This window comes from Arvicola amphibius, chromosome 9 (assembly GCF_903992535.2).
Source record: "Arvicola amphibius chromosome 9, mArvAmp1.2, whole genome shotgun sequence".
Lineage (NCBI taxonomy): Eukaryota > Metazoa > Chordata > Mammalia > Rodentia > Cricetidae > Arvicola > Arvicola amphibius.
This window is the reverse complement of record NC_052055.2, coordinates 99,960,464-99,968,089: the sequence shown is the minus strand read 5'-3', so window position 1 is coordinate 99,968,089 and position 7,626 is coordinate 99,960,464. Positions and strand designations below refer to the sequence as shown.

Here is a 7,626-nt window from a genome sequence, read left to right as displayed (position 1 = left end):
AAATTCACTGTTAGAACCTGCTTCCAGTCATGACAAGATGTTTAAGAAATAGAGGATTTTAAAACTTTCTATCAGATAGGGTTTATCACACATATATATGTATATATTTTCATTAGTAAAGCTAGCAAACAAACACCTCAACAATAAACAACTAGGATTTAGGTTTGTATTTAAAGCACAGACTCCAATCTTTTCATTTCCTATGAACTGTATTTAGAGTTAGCGGTAAATAGCCACCTCGAATCAAGCTCAAGCCAGGGATCAGGAAAGTGATGGATCTGGGAATCCAAACAGACAGGTTCTCTAAACATGTGCTGAGAATTCTGGCAAACACGTAGTTCTGATAAACTGATTGGGTTGTTCTGAGAAGAGAAGCTTGGAGAAGTATTGGGTGTTGATGCAGCCTGGAGACATTTAATGTTTTCTCTCTTCGAGAAACTGGGAGTATAAACAAGCAAAAACCTTTATTGTTTTAATTTGTTCTCAAAATACTAAAAGGTGGACATACGTGCATTCTTTCTTAAAGAACATAGTAAATGTAAATAAGCCTTAAAAAAGGGCTATAACTGTCTAAAGGTAAGCAACATACTTAAATGATACTGTAGAGATGTAAGACAAACCAAGTATGTATCTAATTTGTCTAACCTTAGATATATTAGAGAGATATAGTCAGAGACATATTAATAAATTGGACTCCATGTCTAACTTATTCTTTGTGACCTAATTTGGATTTAGTTTATTATTGTATAGCCCCTTTGCCCTGTCAGATCACAATTCATCGGCTTCTGAAACCTGTGTTTTGATCTTCGCTGGAGAGGGCATCAAGCTCTATTTTCAAAATGACAAGGTATGTAGAAATGATGAAGACTTTTTGATCAGGCTTTAATACAGGTAATTACTTATTGTTACAACTTCATCAAAGACACTGAAAATGCACCTTCAAAGTACTTAGCTGACATATTATTCTGACACATGTGTCTTGCCTTCCTCTTGGTCCTTAGAAACCATCCATGGCTAGAATGCTATGAGCTACACTTCTGAAGTCACTTTTTAAAACTTGTACCTTTAAAGTTTTACTTGGAAAGCTCAGTGTGAGGAATATGACCCCATCTTCTTGGTTCTAATTGGATCAACCAATGAGAAATAAGGAGCAAGGAAGAATGAGGCTGACACATTCCCGGAGTCTGTAGATACAGCCACATTGAATTGATGAGTTCTTTGATGAAGGCCATTGGTCCACAGGAGCTTCTTTACAACTCTCTATACAGTCTTATAACTGTTTCCTGTTCTTAGAGCCCTGATACCAGAGACGGTCTGATTTCCACAAGTGGTGCTTTTAATCCAGCATTCTTTCTCTCGGTATACACACTCATCCTTCTCATACCATTGCATATATATGCAAACACACAGCAAACACACATGCTTTAGTGGGTTCATAAATTTAAAATCAACAGGACTATCTGACACACAAACAGGGAGGGTCTGCTAAGTAAGAAGAATGCTATAAATATCAGCTGGCCCGTCTCTCCAACAGCATACTATAGCATTGTGAAGAGTCCACCTAGGCTTTTCATTTTTGTCATTGCCTTGAAAGAGAATGGACAGCAGAGAGATAGGATTTAGTAAAAAGGCCTTTAAAATAAACCAAAGTAAATCAAGCCTCACTCTTTTAGTCAGGGCTCTACACAGGGACAGAATCGAGAGGCTGAGAACCTAGTAGATGTTCAGTCTACAATGCTAGAAGCTTCAGTATTCCCGGCTGGGCTCTGATGGACTGGGGGCCTTCTGGAGAGCTGCGACTCTTCAGTCCATGTCTGAAGACCAAAGAATGTTCTAATGGTAGTGAAGAACGGTTGTAGCACGCACTTTCCAGCAAGGAGCAAAGAAGGGCAGGCAAGAGGAGAATGTTTTTTCTTTTGGACCTGTGTATAACTTGGCCATCTGTAAAATGGCTCTGTATACTCGATAATTCTAGAAAAATACCACCACAGAGCTGGTCTGAGGTATGGCTTTTAGCTGATGACTGATGTAGGTGTGTCTTCTATCTATCTGATGATTTCATTGGTTAAGTAATAAAGAAACTGCTTGGCCTGATAGGTCAGAACATAGGTGGGTAGAGTATACAGAAGAGGATGCTGGGAGTGAGGCAGATGCCTTGGGCAGACGCCATGCTTCTCCTCTCTGAGACAGACACCATGGAGCCAGCCGCCAGGTCATACATGCTGAATCTTTCCCGGTAAGACACCACCTCATGGTGCTACACACATTACTAAATATGGGTTAAAGCAAGATATGAGAATTAGCTATTAAGAGGCTGAAACTAATGGGCCAGGCAGTGTTTAAAAGAATACAGTTTCTGTGTAATTATTTTGGGGCATAAGCTAGCCATGCGGCTGGGAGCCGGGCGTCAGAAACTCAGCCCATGGCTCTTCACTACAGATGACAGATCCAATTAGGTTCACAACCTAGATTAACCATTGTCCTCCAAATTGGAAAGGGTGACTGGTGAGCTTTTATTTCAGCTAACTATCACAGAGTTTTGATTGTTGTCAGTGAACTGCCCTGTTGAGGAGTCTATTCAGACTGGAGCTGCTCATCCCCTAAAGGAATCCTGAAAAATTCAATACAGCTTCTTGACTAGGTGCTCATGATGATTTGCCTTGAGAAAAATTATAGCAGCTTTTATCAATTCACTGAGCATGTGGCACAGGTTCTGACATGATTCCAAACCCCAAATTAATTTCAGCTCCAACTATTTTTATTAGCCAGAGAATTTAAGGGAAAGGAGTCTGTGCTGGATCACTGTGGGAATGAGGGCATTACTCACATACAGTATAATGATAGCACTCCAAGGTTTTGTTTGTGTATAGAGAATTTTGACTTCTGGGTAGATCAGATGTCATATACTAGGATACAAACAGCATAAGATATAATGAACACGGAAGTCCATCCAACTCAATTTGATTATGTGAAGAAGTAGCTTATAGAATTCTACAACAAAGGTTTCAGGATGTGCGTTGTAGAGGTCAACAGCTGTATATATCAGCATGTCTTACTGCCCTCATTGATACACAGGCACGAATTAATTTTGCCACTTATCTTTCCACCATAAATTTATATAATTAAAGTAAAGGGCTTATTAAAATAATGGAGATATCAACAGATGTATGATTAATACTTATGATTAAACCAAGTCTATATATGAATTTGTGGAAATGTGCATCCTTTAGATAAAAGGGGATTGTCTGTTATATGTAGTGTGTATGTGTGTGTGTGTGTGTGTGTGTGTGTGCGCGCATGTTTGTGTGTACATGTTGTTAGAATCTAATAACACGTCGGAATATACAGGGCTTTGTATTAACATTGACGTGAATTATTGCACACCTGTGTTTAGGAGTACTCTTCTCTCAGATACCAGAGTACAAGTCATCCTTGATTTTCAAGCTCCTCATTCATAAACACAGGCAACTTCAGTTTCGGTGTGAAGTGCAATAGTGTCAACGGGATGCAGGCACAATGAGGGAGACACAGTGGGCTGTCACCTAAGAAACAGATCTGAAACTAATCAGCTGCCATGAAGTGATGTCACTAACCTAAAAACCACTCCTCCATGCCACGAAGTGATGTAACTAATCCAAAAACCACTCCTCCAGCTTTACTGAGGAGAAATTAGAACTTCAGAAACTGTACATAATTCCTGTGGGATTGTGAATACATGTAAATTTATATTATTCCCAGTATAATACAACTATTCAATATGCTCATCTTCTTTCAAAGCTTTCTTATATTCATATTATATTTAAATTATGTACTAATCATCATTTGCAAGTAATCTTAACACACAGTGTATTTTTAAAAGATTTAATGTGAAATTTACATTCTTAACATATTTTAAATATGAAATGTCCTTTGTTAATTATGGACTCCGTGCTATATGGCAGGCTTCTGGAACGTACTCTCTTGTATAACTGTAAGTTTTTACTCTTTAAAAAGTGAGTCTCCAGTGATTCTCTCTCTATGCCCTGGTAGCTACCTTTCTTTTCTGCATTTACACCTTTGTCTGTCTGAGAGGACTTATAAGGAATTCTCATACATCATTTCCCCCCATAACTGACTCATTCATTTAGTGTAAAGTCATGATGGTTCAATAATATGGGCAGGATTTTATTTTTCATTTTCTCAATGTGTGTAGCGCAATTAATAAAAATCCAGAGACAGATATCAGGATTCAACTTGAAGAACAGAAAAGCAAGACAGACAGTCACTGGTTCTTTCCTCTACCTCATACCAAAATAACAATTCTGCCTCCACAAATCCTCAGAATGAGACTCATCTGAGACCTCTCTCCTCTCATCTTATATTCCTCACTAATGCTGGGACTAAAGGTGTGCTCCATTACCGCCTGGCCTCGAAGGCTAACTAGTGCGGCTACTGGGATTGATTAAAGGTGTGTGCCACTGCTGCCTTGCCTGTGTAGCTGACCAGTATGGCTGTTTTACTCTCTGATGTCTAGGCAAGCTTTATTTATTTAAAATACAAACAAAATATCACTACATGTGTGAGTGCTGTTGAGAGCAAGGGAATACTGTATTTCCTTACCCATTTATCTGTTTAGCAGAATAAATTGACGCCTCCTCTTGGCAGTTGTGAATAATGCCACAATAGACAGGCAGATGTCTCTTCTCCTTATGGATTTCAAGTCTTTTGTGTGGGAGTAATGGACTATATGACCTTTCTATTTTAAGGTTTTTTTTTTTGAAAAACATCTGCTTGTTTTCCTTAAGATATATACTAATTTACTTTCCCATATATAGTATATGTGTGCCTTGTATTCCATGCCCTTTTAAACCTCTTTTATGCTCTTTTACTAAAAACCATATGAAGTAGTTTTGTGATTTTAATTTGCATTTCTATGATAACTGCTGATATTCAGCTGATTTCCATATACCTATTGGCCACTTGAAATTATTTTTGATTAATTTTTTTTCACTATTGCCATCAAACTTAAACATATGGTCATTTATGTTTGCAAAATAATGCAGAACATTTCTTCCTCTCTGGCCTGTGAGGCCACCATGTCAGTAGCTCACATAAACCTACCGTCATCTGCAGGCCAGACAAGATGGGGAAGAAAAGTGCAATTTTGGAAGTAACATCACCGACCCAGAGTGCAAAACCAAAATGAGGCGGAAGGTGCTAGCTCCTTTTTCTGAGCCTTGGCATTCGTTTTGTTCATCATCTCAATAGGACGTCTTTCAAGAACAGAAGCTCCCAAGCATGATGCGGTTCTGCCTTTCTCTCTTGTAGCATTCCGCTTTCAACTCAGTCCATCCATCATGAAGTCCTAACTAGCTGATCTAGAATGTCAAAGACATCCCACCCTAAGCTGGGCAGTGGCAGCACAGGAGTTCGAGGCCAGTCTAGTCTACAGAGTGAGTTTCAGGATAGCCAGGGCTATACAGAGAAATCCTCTCCAAAAAAGAAAAAAAAAGAAAAGGGAGAGAGAGAGAGAGAGAGAGAGAGAGAGAGAGAGAGAGAGAGAGAGGAAGAAATCCCACCCTAGTTTACTTTCTTCTCAACTGTCTACCTCCCTTTAAACCTATAAACAACAAACAACAAAACAGAACAGCACTGAATCTGAAGAGGACTTCAGCTGAGACCTTCTATATGAAACATTTGCCCTAGAAGCCACTGGCTGAACCTGCAGACCTAGAGACAACAGATGATGAAAACAAGTCCAACTAGAAGTATTCCAGGTCCCCAGTGAGCTCTTGCTGCTCTGCATCTGTGGATTTAAAGTGATCATCATCCACTGTATGCTAAACGTGCTCCTCCTTGCCCAGAAAAATCCACTGCTTGCTTGGTTGAGGCTGTAGGTATGGAGCTGGTTCCTGACGTTCTGAAAGTTCAATCCTTCTGGTCTTGGGCAAGCCTTGATCCAATTTAGCACCTGGTTTTGGACCACAGGGAGGCCATTTTCTGGCATGGAGTAATTCCTCTGAAGTTTCCTGGCCCAGCCATTTCTGAGTTGTTTAGAGGGTCTAACTGCTGAGGGCTGATGGGTGGATTTGCTGAGCATCATGTATGGATTGATCACTTCCTGAATATGTGCAGTGAACTCATTAATATCTTCCAGGAGAAAGATCGTAAAGGCTACCATCCTCTTTTAGTTCTGAAAAGACCTGAAGTGGCCAGCCACGTTCAGGTATGTCTCTGGAGAAACCAGTGTGTTCAGCACTGGCGACCTCTGTGTCAACCCATGGGCAAACACCCATGGCTGCAGCAGTCACATCATCTAAGCAATTTTAGTTGGCGCCTTCTCTGCATGTCTGATTATTCCCACAATAATGACTTGTGAAATCTCAGCATTTCTAATTTTGAGCACCTCGTGATTCAGAGGAGCAGAAAGCAGCTGAGATATGGTACAGGCCACAAAGTGCTGGGCTCCGACTCTTCATTTCTTCTCTGCCTGCATAGGTGTGGACAACCCAAAGCCACTGGGAACAGGCTAGTAGCGGCCTGCTTTGCCATAGGTGCAGCTGCCATATCTTCCAAATCTGTTATTGCACATCCTGGTTGGCATTCCCTGAGAAAGAGGCCCAGAAAGCTCGGGTCTGGAGAGCTTAGTGAACACCTCATATCTGTCTCCATTTGAATTTTTAAATGTCTTTTTTAAGTGGTCTTAACAAGAAGTGTATGTTTTCTTTGTGATATTAACATTTATGATCAATTGAAAAAGGGAATGGATAGAATATTCTAAAAATATAAGATTGAAAAATAGTTTCTCATCAGAAATGTGTTAAAGTATACTGATTTCTCATTGTAAAAGAATAGAGATGAGTGACAGTCTCCAATAATATTGTTCTTTTCCCTCTTATGTCACCTTCCCAATAAGAATAATTCAAGTCCATGTTGATTCATGACAGTCCTAATTTTTCTGCACAGTATTATAAATGTTGTGCCAATTCAAAATGATAAATCAATAAATTCATTTATTTCTTGAAGTAAACTTTATATCACACATATTTAGCCTTTAGATATTATTGCTTCTTGGGGTTTAAATCAAAGTAATTTAAACAAGTGATTGTTGTCCTCTGAAAACTCAAAACGTGTTCAAAAGTTTCCATTAGTTCCCCATATGGAGCACATACACTCTATCACTGACAACTGAGCTTTATGCTTCCTCTGAGTCATTGTATGTGATTATATACACATGATTACATAGACTGTTTTTCTTCACTTCAGGAAAGAATCATTTCCTATATTTCTACCCATATCGGATAATATACACAATGAATAGATATGCAGCAACCGATAAGCTCTTGGAAAAAAATAAATTATATTGCAGCTATAAAAGCAAAGACCATTGAATTAAATATTGAATAAGTTTTTTAAAAAAATATAAATTGTGTATAAGAGTTATAAGATTGCTAATAATGAAGCCTCTTGGCAAAGTCTAGAGTTAGCCAAGATATAAACCTATGGGGTATATTGGGGTGATAGAGTTTCCATATTGAGTTAACTGAGATGGGACTGTTATCTTGTGAGAGACTGAGCATGGGCCCCAGCATACCTAACAAGCTGGCTTCTGCACAAATTTTCAACAGTCAATTAGAGAAGCAAGTA

General features: G+C 39.0%; 1 pseudogene; it reads right to left on the bottom strand.

The window, feature by feature from the left end:
- Nucleotides 1-5,741: 5,741 nt before the first annotated feature.
- On the bottom strand, nucleotides 5,742-6,571 carry LOC119823769 (annotated as a pseudogene).
- Nucleotides 6,572-7,626: the final 1,055 nt, after the last annotated feature.